The following is a 27188-nucleotide window of genomic DNA, read 5'->3' on the forward strand; positions in this document are numbered from 1 at the left end:
GAGATTAGAACAGCTAATAAGCGTCTTTCTGGATCAACTATGGACGTCAGAGGAGCAGACCACAGCTGGTAGTAAGCAATTCATCGACTGCCGGAGAACGGTTCAATCTGCTAGCTGGGCGAGTCTGCAAGGCGACTGTAAAGAGCTATCGTATCAAAGATAAATAACCTCCGTGAAAATTAATTCTGGGGTTTTAAGAAAGTGGGAATCCGAGGGGGAAGAAGCAATAAAGTGGAGGATTATAACTAGGCTCTTCCAGATATGATCAATTATGGCTCGGTTTAAACTTTTGGATCCGAGTGGAAACTTTCCGTCAGAGCTGCACAGGAAGACCTCTAAAGGCAGGATAAACCTGAGTGCTGCCGTCCCTTTTGGCTGCCGATTGCTGTCCCGTAATAAATATGTCTGGTTGTTCTAGGAGAGAACTCCTTATCAAAAGGATGCCTGCAGTGTTGCCATGTGCGTGCACAACTCAACCGGAAATTTGCAGGGAAAAAAAGCAAAGCGCGGAAAAATAATAAAGTGTAACCTTTGAAAAGCCAGACATCTATCAAAGTGGAGTAGTACAGGGAAGCACCAGGACCTGGAGCTCAGCGACTGTAACCATATACGTACACGATTCAGATCTGGGCACGCAGGACATTTTACATTACACCTACGGCTGGCCGCAAGTATTCTAGGAGGTAGGCGATGCTGACGTCTTGGACACATTTTATGTGTTCTCCCGAAATTGCACCATCACCAGTAGCATTTTGCAAGGCAAGAAGGAAAGCTTCAGAGTTTTAACCCTGTCCCTTCGGTCGCTACTCGGCGTGTGCGCGACTCAGATTGACTGCAATTTCCCACGCGTTGTGTGTGTGTGTGTGTGTGTATGGGGGTGGGGGGGAGGTGAATATTAATCCAGTTACCAGGTTCCTTCACCATTTGTACAAGGAGATTTTTGATGCGGTCGGGAGTTGGTTGAGGAAATTCAGATACACTTTATTCCGTTTGTAACTACGGATCGACTCCTCCCATCCACTCCACCCCACCCGTATGTTGCTAACGGCCACGGGCCGCTCGCGCACCGGCAGTAGTTCTTCTTTCTCCGGGAAGGGAGGGAGGAGGTTTGAGTTAGCGCGGGCGGGGTCGGTTGGTTCAGCCGCGTGTGCTCACGCGCAGCTGCAGTTACTTTTTCTTGGGGGGGAACAAAAGTTGGGATTGTGCGCGCGCACGCGGGCGAGACGTCGCCATTTTTTTAAAGTGGCCGTAGCGCGCGCTTACGCGCGCAGTGAAGGAGGAGTTACCGAGTGAGAGTGGTGAACTAGAGGGAGGGAGGGAGAGAGGGGTGGTTAGAGTCAATCAGTTAGTCAGGGTCGGGACAAAAATCAAATCATCTTGGCAGGACTAGGAACCAGGATTGAAGTGAGTTCTGGTTTTGCTTTATCTTTTACTTTTTGCTCCCCTACCTTACCTTGTGAATAATGTGCTCTTGTGTGTGTGTGTGTGTTAGTTTTCTTGTGTGTGCCTGGGAGGAGAGGAGCAGTTGGAAAGTGTTTTTACTGCATTGTGGAATGTCCGGCGTGCAGTGTGTAAAGTAGTGGTGAAGGGTGCCTGGCAGTGTTTTAAAGCCCGCATCATATGCATTTGAGTTGAAGAGGCGCTGCGGTCAGTGCACGTACGCAGTGGGGTACAGTCGGCACCCAATGGAGCTGGAAACCTGAGTTCAACTTCGTTTAAACAAGTACAGAACGCACAGACAAAACAACTTTTTTTTAAATGTAAGCTTTTGACTTAAATTTCGCTGTTACATTCCATTGCACCCTTCTATTGGTGAATCTAGTAGATGAAAAGGAACCAAAAAAGTTACGCGGGTGAAGAAGGCTAAATAAGTGCGAATTGTGCCATGTCGTTAAAACTTTTTTCGCAACCTGTTTTGCGATAACGCATTCTCCCGACTTTAGATACTTCGTTAATTAGAACTTGAGCAGGGCCTCGTGATTCTGAAATACCACAGGTATCCCTTTAAACATAGTTTACAAACTGTGGGCCCTGGAATAACGAGAGCTTGGAAAAGGGAAACGATGATGGGGTTAATAAACTGCTAAATATATGCGTTTTCTTTGGTGACATCTAAGCTATTGCTTGGAAAGTCTGGCACCTTTACTCATCGTGTGTGTTTAAGAGTTGTGCATTATTGCGTAGAATGTAACAGCGTTTTACAGCAAATGAAGAAGCAACTTTTTTCCTAAAAATGTTAACGTCACTTCCACTTGGGTGGAAAACTGCATTTGCTACTGATATTTAAAGTCAAACTGTAAGTCAAACTATTAGCTGCAAAAAGACTGGAAAAGATAGGTGTAAATGAAAATTTAAACACTGAACTGTGAAGCTTGAATATCTTCAGTATCGTTGAAATTCAAACTTTCTGAATGTGGGCTTAGACAGAAAACTGATGCAGCATTAAATTTTAGTTGAAAAGAAGTCTGACTAGATGAAACGACGTTTCAGGCGGTCAGCTCTACTTTCCCTTGATTGATTGTACTTAGTTTGTTTTGGGGGTGGGTATAGGTAAAGTTAAGATTGGCAATGGGAGATAAGATTGTGGTACTATTGATTCAAGGTAGTGAAGCCAAACCGTTTCACATGGCTGCTTGTTTAAAAAGTGCATATTTACTAATCTTACCAAGAATTATATACCTTTTTAAAACAAACAAAACTTGAATACAGAAATAGCTTTGTAAAGCCTTGCTGAACTTTTGGGAATTTTTAAAGGCCTGGAAAGTATTTCTTAATTCGTTTCTTGATGTCTGCTGGTTCAAAAGTACAGCTGAATCAGCAGTTTTGTGGAGAGTAGTTCTGTCTTAGTTTAATATAATGTAAACGTGACAATCCAGCAATTACCCAAACTTTTTGATAAAAACAAAGTGAACACCACACTTTTAAGATGATGTTTCATAGTTCTGTACACCGGTGTTGAGAGTGTCATCTGTCACCGTTTTATAATTCCATATTAATCACCTTGCTGTCATACCGGTAGGGTTGTAACTTTTTGATCGACATCAAACCCTAGCATGAGCAGTTGATTAGCTGATGAAATGGCTGATTCTAAAAAATGTAGATTAGTTGGCATTTCAAATTCTTGACCATGTTTCTTGAGACTGCTGGTTAATGCTTAATAAATTGCAGCTTAATTTAACTGTACCATATCTTTCCTGTAGTGTTGGTTTTTGATTCCTGATGTTCTGTCCATCTTTCTATTTTTAAAAAACCCTAACCTCACTACAAAATATTTGAAAATTAGAATAGCCCTGAACGTGGGCATGCTTATCGTTCTGATCAATGACGTTCTTTGGCACCTATGCTTAGGAATAGTACATCAGTTTTTCTTACTCAATGTCATCACATAAGTGCAATCATTCACTCTGTTTTATAGACTATCTTGGGCTAATTAATCAGTTGTCAAAACTCACCTTCCAAAGGAAGTATAATTTAGAATGGAGTTTGAACTTTGGTCCAACAGTAGCTATTGTGCTGCTGTTATCATGATTTCACTTGTCTTCAATGAATCTCTATGGCATGAAGATTAGTAATGGGTTCGTTATACAGAACCAATGTAGAATTATGGTACCGTGCAGTATTAGAAAAATATTGCTGGTTTAACAGTGAAGCTCAAAGCAATAGTTTTAATTCTTTTAATAATGAAAGTAGTAACATGTAACTTTTATAGGTGCTAATTTCTGTATGTACATTGTAAATAGGCAGGGTGGGTTGGTTTGTTGAAACATTGTTTTGTCTCCAGCTGACATCCCTTGCAGACTACCTGATAATAAGTTTGGACGATGGGGAGGTAAATAGTAGGCCATTTAGCCATTTGTGAACGCGCTTTGCCGTACAATACGATCATGGCTGATCGACCTCAATTCAATCTTCCTGCACTATCCCCATACCCTTTTGAAATTGATAGATGTTTGGGTACAGGCATGAAAATACTCAACGACCTGAGCATCCACCTCCCTTTTGGGTAGAGAATTTCAAACATCTGCTGCTCTTTGAAGAAATTTTTCCTCTTTTCTGTTCTAAATGGCTAACCCTTTTATTCTTAGACTGTGGCCCCTAGTGTCAGGTAGAGGCATCCTTCTAGCATCTACCCTGTCAAGCCCCTTAAGAATTTTGTGTCAATGAGATCAGCACTCATTCTTTTAAGCTCTATGGAATATATGCCTAGTCTACACAACCTCTCCTCATACTGCAATTCCTTCATCCCAGTAACCTTTGCACTCCCTCTAAGGCTAGTATGTCCTTCCAACATTGAACACAGTACTCCATGTGGTCTTAAGATCATGACTTTTTCACTCTTGCTGTCTGACCTGTTTGTAATAGAAGCTAACATACCATTTGGTTTCCTCAAATACCAATATTTCCCAGTCTTTTACCATTTGGAAGCAAAATCCACCTTTCTATTTTTCAGCTTATCAGTGACAGCTAGAAGGAACTTGTGAAGAGTCAGTTAGGTCTGACCTACTGATTGAATCATCAAAGTAATGGATAGTGGAATGTCTATGGATGTTGTTTATATAGACTTCCAGAAGGCATTTGATGAAATCCTTTATAACGGACAGTTCACTAAAGTTGGACCCCATGGAATTGAAGGCAAATTATTGAGCTGATTAGGAAATTGGTTGAGTAGCAGAAGGCGAATAATGGGTGTGTACTCACCCATGAGAACCCACTCTGGGAATTCTGCAGCGAGTAACTTACCTGATTCCACAAAGCCTATCAACCATCCACAATGCATAAGTCAGGAGTCTGATGGAATACTCTCCACTTGCCTGGATGAGTGCAGCTCCAGCAACACTCAAGAAGCTCCACGCTATCCAGGACAAAGCAGCCCGCTTGATTGGGACCCCATCCACCACCACCAATTTTTGCACTGCATACCGACGCACAGTGGCAGCAGTGTGTGCCATATACATGATGCATTGTAGGAACTCACCAAGGCTCCTTCACCAGCACCTTCCAAACCTGGGACCTCTACCACCTAGAAGAACAAGGGCAGCAGATGCATGGGAACACGGGAACACTATCAACTGCAAGTTCCCCTCCAAACCCCACACCATCCTGACTTGCAACTATATCGCCGTCCCTTCACTGTATCAGAATTCCTTAACAGCATTGTGGGTGTACCTACACCATATGGATTACAGTGGTTCAAGAAACTGGCTCACCACAACCACTTCATTGGCAATTTGGTTGGGCAGTGAATGCTGGCCTAACCAGTGATGCCCACATCTCATAAAAGCATTTTTTAAAAAAAGTAAGATGTGACTGCAATGATCTGTGCTGGGGCCTCAACTGGATGATGGACTTATAGACTACAGAAGCAAATTTGCTGACCTTTGTGCAATTGATGCTAGATTAATTTAGAACTGATTTTGATGGTACGTAAAAACGTACGAGATAGGAGTAGGCCATTCGGCCTCTAGAGTCTGCTCCGCCATTCAATAAGATCATGGTTGATCTGATTGTGACCTCAAATCCATATTCTACCTAACCCAGATAACCTTTGACTCTTGTTAGTCAAGAATCATGCACCTCTGTCTTAAAAATATTTATTGAACCTGCCTTCATCGCTGTCTGGGGAAGAGAGTTCCAAAGATTCATGACCCTCTGAGAGAAAACAATTCTTCTCATCTCCATCTTAAATGGGGGACACCTTATTTTTAAGCTGTGTCCCCTACTTCTCATCTCTTCCACAAGGAGAAACATCCTTTCATCATCTACCCTGTTAAGTCCCCTCATATCTTGTATGTTATCAGATCATCTCTCGTTCTTCTGAAACCCAGTGGATATAGGCCTAACCTTTCTTCATAAGAAAACCCCCACAGCCCATGTATCAGTCAAATGAACCTTCCGTAAACTGCTTCTACCTTATTTATATCCTTTTGTAAATAAAGAGACCAAAACCGTACTGCCAATGCCCTGTACAACTGTAGCAAATCATTCCTGCTTTTTTATCTCATTCCTCTTGCAATAAATGACAACATTCCGTTTGCCTTTTGCTGTATCTGCGTACTTTTTTTTGTGATGTATGTCCCAGGACACCCAGATCCTGCTATACCTTTTGAGTTCTGCAATCTCTCTCCACTTAAATAATATGCTGTTTTTCTATGCTTCCTGCCAAAGTGGACAAATTCACATTTTCCGACATTATACTCCATCTGCCAAATTTTAGACCACTCACTTTAACCTAACTATATCCCATTGTAGACTCCTTTTGTCCTCTTCACAACTTAGTCTCCTACCTATCTTTGTATCATTAAATTATCACCATACATTCGGTCCCTTCATCCAAGTCACTGGTATAATTGTAAATAGTTGAGCACTGATCCCTGTGGCACTCCACGTGTCACATCTCGCCAACCTGAAAAAGACCAATTTATTCCTACTCTCAGCTTCCTGTTAGCTAACCAATTTAGTTCCCATGCTAATATGTTACTGTCTAGACCATGAGCTTTATTTTGCATCTTTGTAATCTTTGATGTGGCACTTGGTTAAAGGCCTTCTGGAAAACTAAGTACAGCAAATCCACAGGCTCCCCCTTATCTACGTTGCTGGCTACTTCCTCAAAGAACTCCAATCAATTAATCAAACATGATTTCCCTTTCACAAAATCATGTTCACTCTGCCTGATTGCATTGAGATTTTTGAAGTGGCTTGCAGTAAGCTCCTTAATAATAGATTCCAGCATTTTCCCTATGACATGTTAAATGAACTGACCTGTTGCTTTTTGACTCCCTCCTTTCTTGAATAGACAAGTTACATGCGCTGTTTCCCAATCTGATGGGACCTTTGCAGAATCTATGGAATTTTGGAAAAGTAAAACCAATGCATCTACTATCTCAGCAACCAAGACCCTAGGATGAAGCCCATCAGGACCTTGGGACTTGTAGGCTTTTAGTCCTAATAATTTTCTCTACCTTTTTCCCTGGTGATTATAATTGAATCACAGAATCTTTACAGTGCAGAAGGAGGCCTTTCGGCCCAACGAATCTGCACTGGCTCTCTGAAAGAGCCTTCCACCTACTTCCCTGCCTTGTCCCTGTAAACTTGCACATTCTTTCTTTTCAAATAGTAACCCAGTTCCCTTTTGAACACCTTAATCAAATCTGCCTCTACCACCCTCTCAGGAAGTTGGTTCCAGACTCCAATCAGTCCCTGGGTGAAAGCATTTTACCTCGCCTCACTTTTACTTCTGTTGTCAATTATTTTGAATCTGTGCCCTCTAGTTCTTGATGCTCCCTTGAGTAGGAACAGTTTCTCACTATTTACCCTGTCCATACCCCTCAGGATTTTAAATACTTCTATCAAGTCTCTCCTTTTCTCCAAGGAAAACAGTCCCAGCCTTTCCAGTCTATCCTTGTAGCTACAGTTCTTCATCCTGGGAATCCAGAACTGGATGCAGTACTCCAGATGAGGTCTAACTAGTTCAACATGACTTCCTTACTCTTGTACACAATGCCCCTATTAATAAAGCCACAATACTATATGCTTTATTAATTGCTCTCTGAACTGCCCTGTTACCTTCGGTGACTTATGTACGTATACACTGAGGTCCCTCTGTTCCTGTACCTCTAGGCTTTCTCCCTTTATTTCATAATGTGTCTCCATGTTCTTCTTGCCAAAATGAATCACCTCACACTTCAGTGCATTGAACTTCATCTGCCATTTGTCTGTCTAATTCTCCAACATGTCTATGTCCTTTTGAAATTCAAGACTATCCTCATCACAGATGACAATGTTTCCAATCTTTGTATCTTATGCAGATTTTGAAATAATGCCCTGAACACAATATATGTCAGGAAGAGCAAGGGTCCCAACACTGACTCCTGGGGAACCCCACTACAAGCTTCCTCCAATCTGAAAAGCATCTGTTAACCGCTACTGTTTCCTGTCACTCGATCAATTTCTTATCCAAGTGCCTACTTTCCCTTTTTATTCCATGAGCTAGAATTTTGCTCACAAGCCTGTTGTGTGACACTGTATCAAATGCCTTTTGAATATCTATATACACCACATCAACAGCGTTGCCCTTATCAATTTTATATTACCAGCTCAAAAAAAAACTCCAGAAAGTTAGTTAAATATGATTATCCCTTAATGAATCCATGCTGGCTTTCCTTAATTATCCAGCACTTGTCTAAGTGACAATTGATATTGTCCTGAACTCTAGTTTTCTGTGGTAGGGAAACTTCAGGAGACTGGTCTGTAATTGCCGGCTTTATCCCTCATTTTTAAATGAGGGCGTAACGTTCTCAATTCTCGAGTCCTTTGGCACTGCCCCTGTGCCTAAGGAAGACTGGAAGATTGGAAGACCAGTGCCTCTGCAATTTCCACTTTCATCTCCCTCAGTATCCTTGGATGCATCTCATCTGGTCTTGGTACTTTATAAGTAAAGAGAGCCATTCTAACACCACCTCCTCCTCAAGTGTAAATTCTTCTAGTATACCAGTTACCTCCTTCCTTGCTTTGGCTTGGGTAGCATCTTCTTCCTTTGTAAAGACAGATGCAAAGTCTTTTAATACTTGCACTATTTCTCCTGCCTCCACATGCAATTCCCCTTTTATCCCGAATTGGCCCTACTTTTTCTTTTACTACCCTTTTATGATTTATATGTTTAAAGAAGACCTTGGGATTCCCTTTTATGTTAGCTGCCAGTCTCTCTTCACGTTCTCTCCTTCCTTTTCTTACTAGTTTTTTCAGTTCCCAGCTGGTCCTTCTATATTCAGTCTGATTCGCCATTGCATTTTCTACCTGACATCTGTTGTATGTGCACTTCTTCCTTTTCATTTTCACCTCTGTCTCTTTCATCATCCAGTGCCCTCTAGATTTATTTGTCATGTCTTTCCCCTTCAAGGGAATATACCATATTATCTGCAATACTGTTTCTTTGAAGGTGGCCCATTGGTCAGCCATCATCTTTTCTGCCAACATTTGATTCCAACTCACTCGACTCAGATGTATTCTCATTCCAACGGAATTGGCTTTCCCCCAATTAATTATCCCTGCTCTGGATTGCTCCTTGTCTTTTTCCATGTCCAAACTAAGCCTTATGATACAATGATCATTGTCTCCTAAATGATCTCCCACTGATATTTGATCCACTTGGACCAGGTCCAACAGTGCCAGACCTCTCATTGGACTGGAACATACTGCTGCCGAAAATTATCTTGAACACGTTCCAGAAACTCTGGCCTCTCATGTCCCTTTGCACGATTCCTATCCCAGTCTATATTTGGAAAATTCAAGTCCTCCATTATAATTATTCTAATTCTTGCATCTCTCTGTAATTTCTTTGCAAATTTGTTTCTCTACATCACTTTCACTGGTCAATATACTACACTGATCAATGTTATTGCACCTTTTTACATAGAAACTAGGAGCAGGAGTAGGCCATTCGCCCCATCGAGCCTGCTCCGCCATTCATTATGATCATGGCTGATCATCCAACTCAGTAGCCTGCTCCTGCTTTCTCCCCATATCTGTTGATCCCTTTCGCCCCAAAAGCTATATCTAACTCCTTCTTGAAAGCATACAATGTTTTGGCCTCAACTACTTTCTGTGGTAGCAAATTCCACAGGCTCACCATTCTCTGGGTGAAGAAATTTCTCCTCATTTCAGTTCTAAATGGTCTACCCCATATCCTCAGACTGTGACCCCTGGTTCTGGACTCCCCCACCATCGGAAACATCCTTCCTGCATCTACCCTGTTAGAATTATACAGGTTTCTATGAGATCCCCCCTCATTCTTCTGAATATAATCCTAATCAACTCAATCTCTCCTCATATGTCAGTCCTGCCATCCCAAGAATCAGTCAGGAAAACATTCGCTGCACTCCCTCTATAGCAAGTACATCCTTCCTCAGATAAACAGACCAAAACTGCACACGCTATTCCAGGTTTGGTCTCACCTAGGCCCTGTCCAATTGCAGCAAGACATCCCTGTTGCTGTTCTCAAATCCTCAGGCTATGAAGGCCAACATACCATTTGCCTTCTTTACCACCTGCTGCACCTGCATGCTTACCTTCAGCGACTGGTGTACGAGGACACCCAGGTCTCATTGCACATTCCCCACTCTCAATTTATAGCTATGCAGGTAATAATCTGCCTTCCTGTTTTTGCTACCGAAGTGCATAACTTCACATTTATTCACATTATACTGCATCTGCCATGCACTTTCCCACTCACTCAGCTTGTCCAAATAACACTGAAGCATCTCTGCATCTTCCTCACAGTTCACCCTCCCAACCAACGTTGTGTCATCTGCAAATTTGGAGATGTTACCTTTAATTCCCTCATCTAAATCATTAATATATATTGTGAATAACTGGGGTCCCAGCACCGAACCCTGCGGTACCCAACTAGTCACTGCCTGCCATTTGGAAAAAGACCTGTTTATTCCTACTCTTTTTGTTTCCTGTCTGCCAACCAGTTTTCTATCCATCTTAATACACTACCCCCAATCCCATGTGCTTTAATTTTACACGTCGGTCTCTTATGTGGGACTTTGTCGAAAGCCTTCTGAAAGTCCAAATAAACCACATCCACTGGCTCCCCTCATCAACTCTACTAATGACATCCTCAAAAAATTCCAGTAGATTTGTCAAGCATGATTTCCCTTTCATAAATCCATGCTGACTCTGTCCAATTCTGCCACTGTTTTCCACGTGCTCAGCTATTAAATCTTTTATAATGGACTCTAGAACTTTCCCCACTACTGACTTCAGGCTGACTGGCCTGTAATTCCCTGTTTTCTCTCTGCCTCCCTATTTTAAATAGTGGGGTTACATTAGCTACCCTCCAATCTGTAGGAACTGTTCCAGAGTCGTTAGAATCTCGGAAGATGACCACCAATGCATCCACTATTCCTTGAGCCACTTAAGTACTCTGGGATGTAGATTATCAGGCCCTGGGGATTTATCAGCCTTCAATCCCATCAATTTCTCCGACACCATTTATCTACTAATATTGATTTCTTTCAATTCCTCCCTCTCACTAAACCCTGTGTTCCCCAACATTTCTGGCATGTCATTAATGTCCTCCTTTGTGGAGACAGGACCAAAGTCTGTGTATAGTTGGTCAGCCATTTCTTTGTTCCCCATTATAAATTCCCCTGTTTCTGACTGTAAGGGACCAACATTTGCCTTCACCGATCTTTTTCTCTTCACATACTTATAGAAACTTTTACAGTCAGTTTTTATGTTCCCTGCAAGCTTTCTCTCGTGCTCTATTTTCCCCTTCTTAATCAATCCCTTGGTCCTCCTTTGCTGAATTCTAAACTGCTCCCAATCCTCAGGTCTGTTGCTTTTTCTGGCCAATCTGTATGCCTCTTCCTTGGATCTAATGCCATCTCTAATTTCCCTTGTAAGTCATGGTTTGGCCATCTTTCCTTTATTACTTTTGCGCCAGACAGGAATAAACAATTGTTGCAGTTCACCCATGCGCTCTTTGAACGTTTGTCATTGCCTATCCACCGTCATCCCTTTAAGTAAAGTTTCCCAATCTATCATAGCCAACTCACGCCTCATACCATCGTAATTTCCTTTACTAAGAATCAGGACCCAGAATCAATGACGTCACTCTCCAATTTGATGAAGAATTCTATCATATTATGGTCACTCATCCCCAAGGGGCCTTGCACAACTAGATTCCCAATTTTTTTTTTCTCATTACACAATACCCAGTTCTGGATGGCCTGCTCTCACATTGGTTCCTCAGTGTATTGGTCCAGAAAGACATCCTGTATACACTCCAGGAGTTCCTCCTCTACAGTATTGTTACTAATTTGACTTTCAAATCTATATGCATATTAAAGTCACCCATAATTACAGATGTTCCTTTATTGCATGCATCACTAATTTCCTATTTAATGCCATTCCTAACATCATCATCACTACAGTTTGGGGGTCTATATACAACCCCCACTAACGTTTTTTGCCCCTTACTGTTTCTCAGCTTTAACCATACAGATTCTACGTCGTCGGAGCTGATATCTTTCCTCACTATTGCGTGAATTTCCTCTTTAACCAGCAATGCAACTCCACTGCCTATTCCTTTTTGTCTGTCCTTCCTAAATACTGCATACCCCTGGATGTTCAGTTCCCAACCTTGGCCACCCTGCAGCATGTCTCCGTAATCCCGACTATATCATTGCTGTTTACATCTATTTGCATGGTTAATTCATCCACTTTATTGCGAATGCTCCTCGAGTTAAGGCACAAAGTCTTAAAGCTTGCCTTTTAACATGTCCCGTTCCCACTATTTTTCACTGAGGCCCTGTTTGATTCTTGCCGTTGACTTCTCTATCACTTTTCCTATTCTCTGTCTTTTGTTCTTGTCTTTGATTTCTCTTCCTCTGACTCCTTGCATAGGTTCCCATCCCCCTGCCATTTTAGTTTAAACCCTCCCCAACCACTCTAGCAAATGATCCCCCCAGGATGTCAGTCCCGGTCCTGCCCAGGTGTAACATGTTCAGTTTGTACTGGTCCCAGCTCCCCCAGAATCACAGTGCAGAAGAGGCCCCTCGGCCCATCGAGTCTGCACCAACACGTGAGAAACACTTGACTTACCTACCTAATCCTATTTACCAGCACCTTGCCCAAAGCCTTGAATGTTATGACGTGCCAAGAACTGGTCACAGTGCCCCAGGAATCTGAAACCCTCCCCTTCACACCATCTCTTCAGCCATGTATTCATCCGATATATCCCGCTATTTCTACTCTGACTGGCACCTGGCACTGGTAGTAATCCTGAGATCATTACCTTTGAGGTCCTGCTTTTCAACTTACTTCCTAACTCCCTATATTCTGCTTTTAGGACCTCATCCCTTATTTTTACCTATGCCGTTTGTATCAATGTGTACCATGACCACTGGCTATTCACCCTCCCCCTTCAGAATGTCCTCTAGACGTTCTGAGACATCCTTGAGCCTAGCACCAGGGAGGCAACATACCATCCTGGAGTCGCGTTTGCGGCCACAGAAATGCCTATCTATTCCCCTTACAGTTGAATCCCCTATAATTATTGCATTCCCACAATTTTTGCTCCTCCCCTGTGCAGTACAACTAACTGCGGGGCAACAAATTTGACTGTTGCTGCGTTCTCTTAAGAGGCAATTCCCCCCCAACAGTATCCAAAGCGGTATATCTGTTTTGCAGGTAAATAGCCACAGGAGATTCCTGCACTGTCTGCCTAGTCCTCTTGGTTCGTATGGTGGTCACCCATTCCCTTCCTCCCTGTGGACTCTTAGCCTACGGTGTGATCACTTCTCTATACGTGCTATCCACTATACTCTCTGCCTCGCGGGTGCTTCACAGTGTCCCCAGCCGCCGCCCCAGCTCCAAAATCCGGGGTTCCAGGAGCTTCAGCTGGAGACACTTCCTGCACACATCACGGCCCCGGGCTCTAGAAAAGTGCCCGGCTTCACAAATAGAGCATGAGGAGCACACCACGGCTCAGAGCTCTCCTGCCATGACTTACCCCTTTAAATTAAATTAAATCTTTTGGAACATACTTAGTATGGCTTACTTCTGGGCCCTTCTTCTTTGCTCCTCGTTGTTATTGATTATAGCCCCTACAATCGATGAACCATGAAATAAGACCTTAAAAACTATTAAGTAATAAAAGTAGTAAATGCTTACTCGGCCGTACTCACGGTACTCAAAGGATCAACTCGTTCCCTCCTCACTGAACTCCCTCAGTCACCCTTGCTCTCCAGGCTTCTCTCCCAGTCCCGCCTCTCGCGCGTCTCTCCCAGTCCCGCCTCTCGCGCGCCTCTCCCCGTCCCGCCTCCTCTCGCGCCCCTCTCCCCGTCCCGCCTCTTCTCGCGCCCCTCTCCCCGTCCCGCCTCCTCTCGCGCCCCTCTCCCCGTCCCGCCTCCTCTCGCGCCCCTCTCCCCGTCCCGCCTCCTCTCGCGCCCCTCTCCCCGTCCCGCCTCCTCTCGCGCCCCTCTCCCCGTCCCGCCTCCTCTCGCGCCCCTCTCCCCGTCCCGCCTCCTCTCGCGCCCCTCTCCCCGTCCCGCCTCCTCTCGCGCCCCTCTCCCCGTCCCGCCTCCTCTCGCGCCCCTCTCCCCGTCCCGCCTCCTCTCGCGCCCCTCTCCCCGTCCCGCCTCCTCTCGCGCCCCTCTCCCCGTCCCGCCTCCTCTCGCGCCCCTCTCCCCGTCCCGCCTCCTCTCGCGCCCCTCTCCCCGTCCCGCCTCCTCTCGCGCCCCTCTCCCCGTCCCGCCTCCTCTCGCGCCCCTCTCCCCGTCCCGCCTCCTCTCGCGCCCCTCTCCCCGTCCCGCCTCCTCTCGCGCCCCTCTCCCCGTCCCGCCTCCTCTCGCGCCCCTCTCCCCGTCCCGCCTCCTCTCGCGCCCCTCTCCCCGTCCCGCCTCCTCTCGCGCCCCTCTCCCCGTCCCGCCTCCTCTCGCGCCCCTCTCCCCGTCCCGCCTCCTCTCGCGCCCCTCTCCCCGTCCCGCCTCCTCTCGCGCCCCTCTCCCCGTCCCGCCTCCTCTCGCGCCCCTCTCCCCGTCCCGCCTCCTCTCGCGCCCCTCTCCCCGTCCCGCCTCCTCTCGCGCCCCTCTCCCCGTCCCGCCTCCTCTCGCGCCCCTCTCCCCGTCCCGCCTCCTCTCGCGCCCCTCTCCCCGTCCCGCCTCCTCTCGCGCCCCTCTCCCCGTCCCGCCTCCTCTCGCGCCCCTCTCCCCGTCCCGCCTCCTCTCGCGCCCCTCTCCCCGTCCCGCCTCCTCTCGCGCCCCTCTCCCCGTCCCGCCTCCTCTCGCGCCCCTCTCCCCGTCCCGCCTCCTCTCGCGCCCCTCTCCCCGTCCCGCCTCCTCTCGCGCCCCTCTCCCCGTCCCGCCTCCTCTCGCGCCCCTCTCCCCGTCCCGCCTCCTCTCGCGCCCCTCTCCCCGTCCCGCCTCCTCTCGCGCCCCTCTCCCCGTCCCGCCTCCTCTCGCGCCCCTCTCCCCGTCCCGCCTCCTCTCGCGCCCCTCTCCCCGTCCCGCCTCCTCTCGCGCCCCTCTCCCCGTCCCGCCTCCTCTCGCGCCCCTCTCCCCGTCCCGCCTCCTCTCGCGCCCCTCTCCCCGTCCCGCCTCCTCTCGCGCCCCTCTCCCCGTCCCGCCTCCTCTCGCGCCCCTCTCCCCGTCCCGCCTCCTCTCGCGCCCCTCTCCCCGTCCCGCCTCCTCTCGCGCCCCTCTCCCCGTCCCGCCTCCTCTCGCGCCCCTCTCCCCGTCCCGCCTCCTCTCGCGCCCCTCTCCCCGTCCCGCCTCCTCTCGCGCCCCTCTCCCCGTCCCGCCTCCTCTCGCGCCCCTCTCCCCGTCCCGCCTCCTCTCGCGCCCCTCTCCCCGTCCCGCCTCCTCTCGCGCCCCTCTCCCCGTCCCGCCTCCTCTCGCGCCCCTCTCCCCGTCCCGCCTCCTCTCGCGCCCCTCTCCCCGTCCCGCCTCCTCTCGCGCCCCTCTCCCCGTCCCGCCTCCTCTCGCGCCCCTCTCCCCGTCCCGCCTCCTCTCGCGCCCCTCTCCCCGTCCCGCCTCCTCTCGCGCCCCTCTCCCCGTCCCGCCTCCTCTCGCGCCCCTCTCCCCGTCCCGCCTCCTCTCGCGCCCCTCTCCCCGTCCCGCCTCCTCTCGCGCCCCTCTCCCCGTCCCGCCTCCTCTCGCGCCCCTCTCCCCGTCCCGCCTCCTCTCGCGCCCCTCTCCCCGTCCCGCCTCCTCTCGCGCCCCTCTCCCCGTCCCGCCTCCTCTCGCGCCCCTCTCCCCGTCCCGCCTCCTCTCGCGCCCCTCTCCCCGTCCCGCCTCCTCTCGCGCCCCTCTCCCCGTCCCGCCTCCTCTCGCGCCCCTCTCCCCGTCCCGCCTCCTCTCGCGCCCCTCTCCCCGTCCCGCCTCCTCTCGCGCCCCTCTCCCCGTCCCGCCTCCTCTCGCGCCCCTCTCCCCGTCCCGCCTCCTCTCGCGCCCCTCTCCCCGTCCCGCCTCCTCTCGCGCCCCTCTCCCCGTCCCGCCTCCTCTCGCGCCCCTCTCCCCGTCCCGCCTCCTCTCGCGCCCCTCTCCCCGTCCCGCCTCCTCTCGCGCCCCTCTCCCCGTCCCGCCTCCTCTCGCGCCCCTCTCCCCGTCCCGCCTCCTCTCGCGCCCCTCTCCCCGTCCCGCCTCCTCTCGCGCCCCTCTCCCCGTCCCGCCTCCTCTCGCGCCCCTCTCCCCGTCCCGCCTCCTCTCGCGCCCCTCTCCCCGTCCCGCCTCCTCTCGCGCCCCTCTCCCCGTCCCGCCTCCTCTCGCGCCCCTCTCCCCGTCCCGCCTCCTCTCGCGCCCCTCTCCCCGTCCCGCCTCCTCTCGCGCCCCTCTCCCCGTCCCGCCTCCTCTCGCGCCCCTCTCCCCGTCCCGCCTCCTCTCGCGCCCCTCTCCCCGTCCCGCCTCCTCTCGCGCCCCTCTCCCCGTCCCGCCTCCTCTCGCGCCCCTCTCCCCGTCCCGCCTCCTCTCGCGCCCCTCTCCCCGTCCCGCCTCCTCTCGCGCCCCTCTCCCCGTCCCGCCTCCTCTCGCGCCCCTCTCCCCGTCCCGCCTCCTCTCGCGCCCCTCTCCCCGTCCCGCCTCCTCTCGCGCCCCTCTCCCCGTCCCGCCTCCTCTCGCGCCCCTCTCCCCGTCCCGCCTCCTCTCGCGCCCCTCTCCCCGTCCCGCCTCCTCTCGCGCCCCTCTCCCCGTCCCGCCTCCTCTCGCGCCCCTCTCCCCGTCCCGCCTCCTCTCGCGCCCCTCTCCCCGTCCCGCCTCCTCTCGCGCCCCTCTCCCCGTCCCGCCTCCTCTCGCGCCCCTCTCCCCGTCCCGCCTCCTCTCGCGCCCCTCTCCCCGTCCCGCCTCCTCTCGCGCCCCTCTCCCCGTCCCGCCTCCTCTCGCGCCCCTCTCCCCGTCCCGCCTCCTCTGGCTGCCTGTACCAGAGTTGTCCTCTTGCTCTCTCCTCCTCTTTTCGTTCCTTACCTCTAGCCAGAGCAATTCCGTCCTTGGCCCCTCTGGAATAAAGTCTCTCTCTGGTACTGTAATGCTATGTTTAATCAATACTACTGCTTTCACCCCCCACCCCCTCTTTCTTCCTTTCCTGTCTCTTCTAAACACCATGTACCCAGGAATATTTAATGCCCAGTTCTGCCCTCCTTTCAGCTAGGTCTCTGTTTTAATAGTAATATCATAATTCCATTTGTCAACCTATGCCACCAATATTATTAATCACACTCTGTGCATTCACATACATGTACATTAACCCTGATTTAGCCTTTTTTACTTTCCTCCTTATTCTGACCCTATCTAATGACTTACTATTGCCTACTCTATTCTGTGAAACTCTTAAGTATTCCATCTACCTTGATACAACTCTGATATATCCCTGTTATCTGTAATGCTTCTCTACTTTCCACTGCCAGTTTTTCTTCTCTCCACTCTGAATTTTCCTTCACGTTCCCATCCTCTTGCCAATCTAGTTTAAACCCTTCCCACGGCACTAGCAAACCTCCCCGTGAGGACACTTGTCTCAGTCCTGTTAAGGTGTAATTTGTCCCTCTTGCACAGGTCTCACCTACCCTAGAAAAGGTCCAAATGCCTCAGAAATCTAAAGCCCTCCCTCCTACTCCATTTCTCCAGCTCTGTGTTGAACTGCTCGATCTTCCTAGTCTTATGGTCACAAGTGCATGGCACTGGGAGAAAAACTGAGATTACTGCTCTTCAGGTCCTGCTTTTTAATTCTCTTCCTAACTCCCTAAAATCTGCTTTCAGGACCTCACCCCTTTTTCTACCTTTGTCACTGGTCCCAATGTGCATCACAACCGACTCCTGGTTGTTCACCCTCCCAAAAAAGAATGTCCTGCTGGCGCTCTATGACACCCTTGACCCCGGCACCATGGAGGCAACATACCATCCTGGAGTCACGTGTATGGCTGCAGAAACGCTCCCCTAACTATGGAATCCCCTACCACTGTAGCTGATCCAGTCTTCTTCCTCCCCTCCTGTGCAGCTGAGCCACCTGTGATGCCATGAACTTGGCTCTTGCTACAGTCCTCTGAGAACCATATCACTCGCTAGTATCCAAAATGGAGTAATGGCTGGAGAGCGAGCTAGCCTTGAGATTCCTGCACTACCTGCCTGTTTCTCTTAGATACTCTGGTGGTCACCCATTTCCCCTCTGCCTGTGTATTACTTACCTGCAGTGTGACTACCTCTCTAAATGTGCTGTTCACGTAATACTCAGCTTTGCAGATGTACCACAGTGACTCCAGCCATCGCGCAACTTCTGCAACCCAGAGCTCGAGTTTCTGCTGCTGGTAACGCTCGCTGCAGATGTCGTCATTGAGGGCACTTTGTGCCTGCATGACTTCCCATGTCCTGCAGGATGCACATTCCACATGGCCGAGCTACACTGACATACCTTAAACTTTATATAAAGTGTTTACTACAGTATGGTATAATATAATAACTTGCCTGCCACTCATGAGTTGTCTCCTCTGTGCTGAATCTGGAAAGGACTATACTCAACAACCAATCAACTTATGGGACTCCTGTGATGTCACTTTTAGATTTTATCTGTAACTTGTATTCAGTTCCTCCCTCCCTTTCACCTGATTCAGCTATTTCTGGGTTTTTATTTGTATCCTCTACATTGAAGACAGGGAGAACCATTGGTTCATAAAAATCTAAAGGATATGGAACAAAAGCTGATGTTTGGAGTTCGGTTGCAGATCTGTTATGATCCCATTGAATGGCGAGCGAGTGGAACAGCTCAGGGTTAAGTAGCCTACTCCTGTTCCTATGTTCCTTCCAAAGTGGATAACTTTGGGTACGGTCCATGGGTATAGTCCTCAATGAACATTTTGCAACGGTCTTCACAATAGAAAAGGACAATGCAGGTATAGACGTCAAAGTAGAGGACTGTGAAATGTTAGAGGAAATTAACATGGCCAGGAGGTACTAGTGGCTTTGGCGGCCTTAAAATTGGATAAATCCACAGGCCTGGATGAGATGTATCCCAGGCTGTTGAGGAAGGCAAGGGAAGAGATACCAGGGGCGCTAGCAGTAATTTTCAAATAGTCTCCGGCCACAGGGGTGGTGCCAGAGGACTGGAGGACTGCTAATGTTGTCCCATTGTTAAAAAAGGGAGGAAGAGGTGGACCAGGAAATTACAGGCCAGTCAGTCTAACCTCAGTGGTGGGTAAGTTACTAGAAATATTTTTTCCCTCAGGATTCTATCTGCACTTGGAGAGACACGGATTAATCAGGGATAGTCAGCATGGATTTGTTAAGGGAAGGTCGTGTTTGACAAATTTGATTGAATTTTTTGAAGAAATTACCAGGAGTGTTGTTGAGGGTAATGTATTTGATTTGATCTATATGGACTTGAGCAAGGCTTTTGATAAGGTCGCACATGGCAGACTGATCAAGAAAATAAGAGCCCATGGGATCCAAGGTAAAGTGGCATGCTGGATCCAAAATTGGTTGAGAGGCAGGAAGCAGAGGGTGATGGTGTAGAGATGTTTCTGTGAATGGAAGTCTGTTTCCATTGGGGTTCTGCAGGGCTCAGTGCTTGGGCCCTTGCTGTTTGTGGCGTACATAAATGATTTGGTTTTAAATGTAGGGGGTATGATGAAGAAGTTCACGGATGACATGAAAATTGGTAGGGTGATAAATAGTGAGGAGGATAGCCGTAAACTGCAGGAGGATATCGATGGACTGGTCAGGTTGGCAGAGCAGTGGCAAATGGAATTCAACCCGGAAAACTTTGAAGTAATGCACTTGGGGAGGACTAACAAGGCAAGGGATTGCACAATGAATGGTAGGACCCTGGAAAGCACTGAAGATCAGAGGGACCTTGGTGTGCATATCCACAGTTCCCTGAAGGTAGGGCAGGTGGATAAGGTGGTTAAGAAGGCATATGGGATACCTGCCTTTATTAGCTGAGGCTTGGAATACAAGAGCAGGGAGGTTCTGCAGCAACTGTATAAAATGCAGCAACTGGAGTACTGCGTGCAGTTCTGTTCACCACATTGTCGGTAGGATGTGATTGCACTGGAGAGGGTGCAGAGGAGACTTACCAGGATGCTGCCTGGGCTGGAGGCTCTGAGCTATGAGGAAAGATGGAATTGGCTAGGATTGTTTTTCTTGGAGCAGTGAAGGCTGAGAGGGGACCAGATAGAGGTGTGTAAGATTGAAGGGCATAGATAGGGTGGACAGGAAGACATTTTTTCCATTAGTAGAGGGGTCAATAACCAGGGGGCATAAATTTAAAGTAAGAGGTATAAGGCAAAGAGGGGATTTGAGAAATTTTTTCACCCAGGTGGTGGTGGGAGTCTGGGACTCATTGCCTGAAAAGGTGGTTGATTTATAACTCTCAGAACATTTGAGAAGTATTTAGATATTCACTTGCATAGCCATAGTGTCCAGGGTGTCCTCGGGCTGGCATGGACAAGATAGGCCGAATGGCCTCCTCCTGTGCTGTAACTTTTCTATGGTTCTATGGCTATGGGCCAAGCACTGGAAAATTAGTGTAGTCAGATCTTTGTTGATCGGTGCAGACACGATAGGCTGAATGGCCTCCTGTGCTGTAGACGTCTAACCATGAGTATACATATCTCCACATATTAGCTGCCGTGTTGTTGCTCCGTCACTTGAGCCAGCATTTAACCCTTTGCAGACTCTGTCCTCTTAGCTTATCTTCCCACCTATCCTTGTAGCATCAGCAAACTTGGTACATTACTCTCAGTTCTGCCATCTAAGTCATTGATGCAGATGGTGAATATCTGAGATCTAAGCACTGATCATTGTAGTGCCCTGCTAGTTACAGCCTACCAACCCGCAAATGATCCCTTTATTCTTACTCTTTGCTTTTTGTCTATTAACCAATCCCCGATCTATAATATTATCCCCAATCCCGTGAACTCTACATTTTTGTAATAACCTGTTGTGTGGTACCTTATTGGATGATCTCTTGAAAATCCAAATGCATTGCGTCCTCTGGTTCTGCTTCATTCACCCTGTTAGTTGGAACCTCAGGAAACATGATTTCCCTTTTATAAATCTGTGACTCTAACAAATATTTGATCAATTTCTAAGTGTTCTGTTATTGTGCCCCTCATAAGATTCTGGTTATTGCTATCAGGTCAACTGACCTATAGGTCCCGGTTTCCTTGCTCCTTTCGTTCTTGAGTAATGAGGTTATGCTTGCTACTTTGCAATCCATGGAAACTGTTCTTGAATCTAGGGAATTTTGGAAGAACAAAATTAATGCTTCCACCATTACTATAGCTACCTTTTTCAAAACTCCAGGATGCAGATCACTTGGTCCAGGGATTAAATTCTGTTAAATTCTCCAGTATTATTTCTTTCATAATATTCTTGAGTTCATGTTCCATTCGGTCCTTGGTTTCCCAATGTTTCTGGAATGTTCTGCCTTTTAACATGTTGCTTTTGAGTAGTTTAGGGATTAATGCACAATTATGGTGGATAGCAACATAGCTATTTTCTTCATGTTTTGGATCTAAACTTACAGGTATCTCCCGTGATATTCAATGTTCCTTGAACCATTGCCCTCAGCACTTCAAGATCCACGCTTAATGCCATGTACTGCACTTGAATGCTATCTATCTCTCTTTCTGATGCTTCCTTGATTGGAGGCCCAAACAGTTCCTTCCTCTTAGTGGTACTTTTTCTTGTGTTGAACAAGTTCTCCTTTAACTCCACTCACCTCCTCCAAATAAAAAAAAATGTCGTTATGGGAACCTGTATAGGTCCTAAATATGCCTGCCCTTTTTGGGATACATGGAAAGTTTTGTTCCAGTTCTTCTCTGGCCCCCTCCCTCACCATTTCCCAGTACGTTGACTTAATGATGTTGAGTCCTGGTCTCTAGCCCTGAAGTGGAAAATGTAATGAACTTTGCTCTTAGTTTTCACCCAGCTCTCCCTGCCCATCCCCCCAACTCCACCCCCCTCCACCCACCACATGTATTTCCTTAAAGAAGTTGAGAAAGGTAAGACTCTATCTCCATTTCTGGGGATAGACTGCCCACTATCTACTAGTCCTCCAACAGACACCTCGAGTACACTTCCTCCCACCTGTTGTAAGAACTCTTGCATACTCTGCTTCTCCATCATGTTTGTTCCAATGATGCTACCTTCCATACCAGCACTTCTAACATGTCTTCCTTCTTCCTTAACTTTCCTCCCCACCAGTCAGGACCCCAAACATTTCTTTCAGGTGAAACAGCATCTCACTTGTGCTTCAGACTTGGTACACAATACTTGCTGCTCACCATGCAGGTTCTTTTACATTGGGGAGACCAAACAAAAGGTAAGTCTGGATGGGAATGGGATCACTAGAGGATGGATAGGATGAAATCACAGACATGATAGTGATGCGGCATGCGTATTTAATTGCTTTGTTTTCATTTTTACAAGAGAGATCACATGGACCTGACATTAGATAAGATTAGAAATGATATAACCAAATTTAAAATTGTGGCACTCTGATCCAAATAGATTACATTCATACATTTTAAAGAATCAAAGCAAGAGACAAACACACATTTAGAATGTTAGAGGACTGGTGGATAGCTAATGTAATACCTATATTTAAGAAGGGAGATAGAGCATCTCCAGGGAACTATAATTTAGATCGTTTAACATTGCTGTTATGAAAAACAATGGAATCCCTCCCAATGGAGAGAATAGAAAAACATCTAGAAACCACAAACATAATGAATAGTCAGCATGGATTTCACAAGCGGAAAACTTTGCTTGATCAACCTTGTTGAATTCTTTGAAGAGAAAGTAGATGAGGGTAATGATGATGGTAAATTATTGAGGTTTCTAAAAGGCCCTTGATAAGTGCCATGTAAGCCTGATGACTAAGGTCAGAGCTTGCAGAGTCAGGGGAAATGTGATAGAATGGATTGCTGACTGCTTTCAAGACTAAGCAGAGAGTATGGTTAAAAAGTAGCTCTTTAGAATTGCAGATGATAGAAAATAGGACCCCACAAGGATCAGCGCTGAGACCATTGCTCAGAATTTATTATTAGTGATTTAAACTTTGGAAATCTAAGCAATTTATAAATTTGTAAATGACACCAAATCGATGGAAGGTGGTGGATATTGTAGATGTTGGCGTATAAGTTGACCTTTGAAGTTTCAAAATCCCTCCAAAAATGGGAGTCAACTTATACGTAGAGTATGAAAATGAATTGCCAGGGTGACTGTAGGTGGTCGCCATTTTGAAATGCTGTTAGCATCTGACACAGAGTGGGTGAGTCTTAAATACCCACGTATCTTCGTAATGCAGCCTATATCGCTTATTTGATTCCTTGTATCCAGCTACAAGATACCAAATAAAACATACATTTGTGGGGTAAAAAATTGACTTTGGCCTCAAATGCAAGTATAGCACGTCATGGCCGAAAATGGGAGTCGACTTTCATGCCAAGTATGTGCAAAAACAAGATTTTTGGGACCTGAAAAATGGAGTTGTCTTGTACATCAGGTCAACTTATATGCTGAGATTTATGGTAATCAGTTCTGCGGAAGATCGCAAATTACAACAAGACATTTTTAGGCATATAATTGGCATATGAGTTTTAACACAAGTGAGGTTCTGCATGAGGTGAGAAAAATAAGGTACAATATTTGGAAGAAAGGAAAATAATCTAGTTGGGATAGAGGAGCAAAGGGATCTTGGAGTACGGATACACAAGTCATTAAAAGTAGTGAAGCAGGCTAACAAGGATGTTTTTAAGTATAAAAAGCACAACAAACCAAATATGAGGTTTTGTTTCTAGGTGGATAGAATTGTAGCAAAGCTTGCTTAGACCATACTTGGAGTACCGCGTATAATTCCAGTTGCCATATTATTTAAAAAGATATAGAGCTACGAGAAAGATTTGTAGTGATGATATCAGAAATGTAAGGATATACATCAGGAAAAAGATGAGCTCTCTATTTTTTCTCTTGGAAAAGTAAAGGCTGAGGGATGATCCAATAGAGGTCTTTAAAGTTATCTACTCGATCAAAACCTTTCATAGAGTAAACAGTGTTTCCAGAAGCAGAATGGTGCAGATGCTGGAAATCTGAAATAATGAAGTGCTAGAAATACTCAACAAGTCTGGAAAATATCTATGGAGAGAAACGGAGCTAATGTTTCAGGTCAGTAAGCTTTCATTGGAACACAAATGTTTCCACTTGTGGCATGGGGCAAAACTAGATACCGCCAAGAAATCTGATAGGGAATTCACAAGAAACTTCTTTACCCAGAATGGTGGGAATGGATGGGCGATGGCCTCCATTGCCCTCGGCCGATTGAAAGGAAGTCAGGTTCAGATCCCTGACTCTGGAGTGGCGGAGACGGGCGCCTCACGGCGTCCAGTGCAGTAACACAAACGATCCTGGAGAAGCCGGCAGGAGCCCCGGGGAGAGTGTTCTCTTTGTGAAGGGCAGGGTGCCCTGGAGTGGGTTCGCCCTGAGAGTGGGGCCCGTGCCTTGGAAAGCATCGCGGTTCCGGCGGTGTCCGGTGAGCTCTTGCTGGCCCTTGAAAATCTGGAGGAGATGGTGTAAATCTCGTGCCGGGCTGTACCCATATCCATGGCAGGTCTCCAACTGAACAGTAAAGATGCATTTAAGGGGAAGCTAGATAAGTATATGAGGAGAAGGGAACAGAGGGTTATGCTAATAGTTTGATGACAAAAATGGGAGGAGATTCAAATGGAGCAGAAAGGCTTGACATGGGCTGAATGGCCTGTTTCTGTACTGTTTGTTCTATGTGGAATCGCAGATTGGTGATCATTTTGAATGCTTTTGTTCAGTCCGCAAGTGTTATTATGAGCTTTGATCAGTTGGCACTTCAGTTTTTTTCCCAAAAATGTGCTTTATTCATAAGATGTATAAAAGTACATTATATGACAGTTTAATTTTCCATCTCAACCTGACCTCTGTTCATAGCCTCTTGCAATCTTACAACAAAGCTCAGTGCAACTTTGAGGAATAATACCTCACCTTTTGGGCCTGTAAATTCTAAGCTCTGGGGCATTGTAACTGGGGGTACCCCCAAAGATGCGCTGGGGACCCCCCTCCCATGCCTCTGGGACAGCCCCCACATAAGGATTGCACAGCAATCGCCTGGGAAGTTTAAATTTCTGTTGGGCAATTGCCCAATTTTATGGACTGCTATTAGGTCATCCCTCAGCCTTGACCTTTTGCCTGACTACCCCCCCCCCGCCCCCCAAACCACCACCACCACCACCTGGCCCCCTCAATCCTACCTACTTAGTTACAAACTTACCTTCTCCCTGGCTTCTCACAGTGGCCGGACCTTTAAACTTAGCTGCTGGTTTAAAAAACAAATGGGGGCATGTCTTCCTTACCTTTGACTCTCCTGCCCACAACGCAAGACCTCAGGCATTCACTACATGTAGTTCTCACCCAGCCTGAGTCGGAAGGTTGGGTGAGAAAGGAGAGGCTGAAATTCAAGCTTAAAAAAAAACTAGGAGTGGAGTGGCAATCCAACTCTGATTGCCACTCCACAGAAGTTATGGACCCCTATTTAGGCCTTGTGGCCTCATTGAGCTCTAAAACATGAGGTTGTGACCAATGTTGTCATTTTCTCGGACTACATATACTGCTAGGGGTTCTATAGTTATGCTTGGACCCATTCTTTTTTTACTTGCCCTCCTATCACCCTTTCGCCTTTTACTTTCATCCTTTCCTGTGTTTTTAATTACTCCTGCTTTCTGCCCTATTCACCAGAAGAGTCATACAGACTCGAAACGTTAACTGTATTCCTCTCCGTAGATGCTGTCAGACCTGCTGAGTTTTTCCAGGTATTTTTGTTTTTGTTTCAGCAATTTACTTGTACTACTTTCAATTTAGTCTACTGTATTTGCTGCTCACAATGCAGTCTTCTCTACACCGGGGAGACCAAATGGAGACTGGGTGACTGCTTTGCAGAATACCTCCACTCATTCTACAAGCATGACCCTGACTTTCCAGTTGCTTTTGCCAAGTGCCACTCTGTACCTTGTTTTGATGCTTTTGCTATTAACACTTCCTTTTCCTTTTGTTCCATGACACCATTGCAATTTAACCTCTCCCCGCCATCTGACCTCTTTTTTGTTCTGCCTGAGCCTCCCCACTGTCCCCCTGCCCCCACACCTTTTTCAGCAGCATATAACCAATCACATTTCTACCTCTCTTCCATTCTGAAGAAGATTCGTATTGGACTTGGAATGTTAACTCTTTCTCTCTCCATGGATGCTGCCAGACCTGCTCAGCTTTCCTAGCGTTTTCTGCCTTTATTTCAGACCTCCAACATTCGCTGTGTTTTGTTTTTATACTAGCAAATTAAACTGGGAGTCTATGATCGGCTTTAGTAGAGTTGTATTTAACCATGGTTTATAACCTCGTGGCCTGGCATATCCCCCCTCTCAACCATTGTCATCAAGCCAGGGACCAATCCTGGTTTATTGAGGATTGTCAGAAGAGCCTGCCAGGAGCAACACAGACATATCTAAATGAGGTGGCAATCTGATGAAGTTGCAACACGGACAACCATGCATTATATAAACCTTAGCAGCATCATGCTATACAGGATCTCACAACCAACCGATCAAATCAAAGCTCTGCAATCCTGCCACATGCAGTTGTGAATGGTGGTGAACGATTAAAAGCTAACTAGAGGAGGGGCCTCCACAATATTCTTATCCCCAATATTGGGGGAGCCCAGCATGTCAGTGCAAAAGACAAGACTGCAGCATTTGCAACCATCTTCACTGATCCCTGTCTTCTCCTGAGGTGCTCAGCATTACAGCCAGTTTGAATTCACTAAAGCCTCTTTGACAGCACCTTCCAAACCCACAACCACTAGAAGGACAAGGGCAGCAGATAGATGGGAACACTACTACCTGGAGGTTCCCCTCTAAGTCACTCACTACCCTGACTTGGAAATATATCGTTCCTTCACTGTCACTGAGTCAAAATCCTGGAGCTCCCTTCCTAACAGCACTATGGATGTACCTGCACCACATGGATTGCAGTGGTTCAAGAAGGCAGCTCACTACCACCTTCTCAAGGGCAACTAGGGATGTGTGATAAATGCTAGCCCAGCCAGCGAAACCGTCATCCTGTGAATGAATTTTTTAAATTATTCCACGTGTTATCAAGAAATGGCTGAGCACACTCGAT

The 27188-nt window shown here is 47.2% G+C and overlaps 1 protein-coding gene across 5 annotated transcripts in view; it reads left to right on the plus strand.

Annotated features, from left to right (window-relative positions):
• The first annotated feature begins 87 nt into the window (after window positions 1-87).
• grb10b (growth factor receptor-bound protein 10b) overlaps window positions 88-27188 on the plus strand; it is a 275478-nt gene continuing 248377 nt past the window's right edge. The window contains exon 1 of one of the 5 annotated variants that reach the window (XM_041183630.1): window positions 88-683. The gene's annotated coding sequence lies outside the window, so the exon portion shown is untranslated. Of the gene's footprint in view, window positions 684-1324; window positions 1405-1430; window positions 1761-27188 lie in introns of those variants that run through there. The other 4 variants (XM_041183631.1, XM_041183636.1, XM_041183632.1 and 1 more) reach the window with 4 other exon arrangements.

Source organism: Carcharodon carcharias, chromosome 3 (assembly GCF_017639515.1).
Source record: "Carcharodon carcharias isolate sCarCar2 chromosome 3, sCarCar2.pri, whole genome shotgun sequence".
NCBI lineage: Eukaryota > Metazoa > Chordata > Chondrichthyes > Lamniformes > Lamnidae > Carcharodon > Carcharodon carcharias.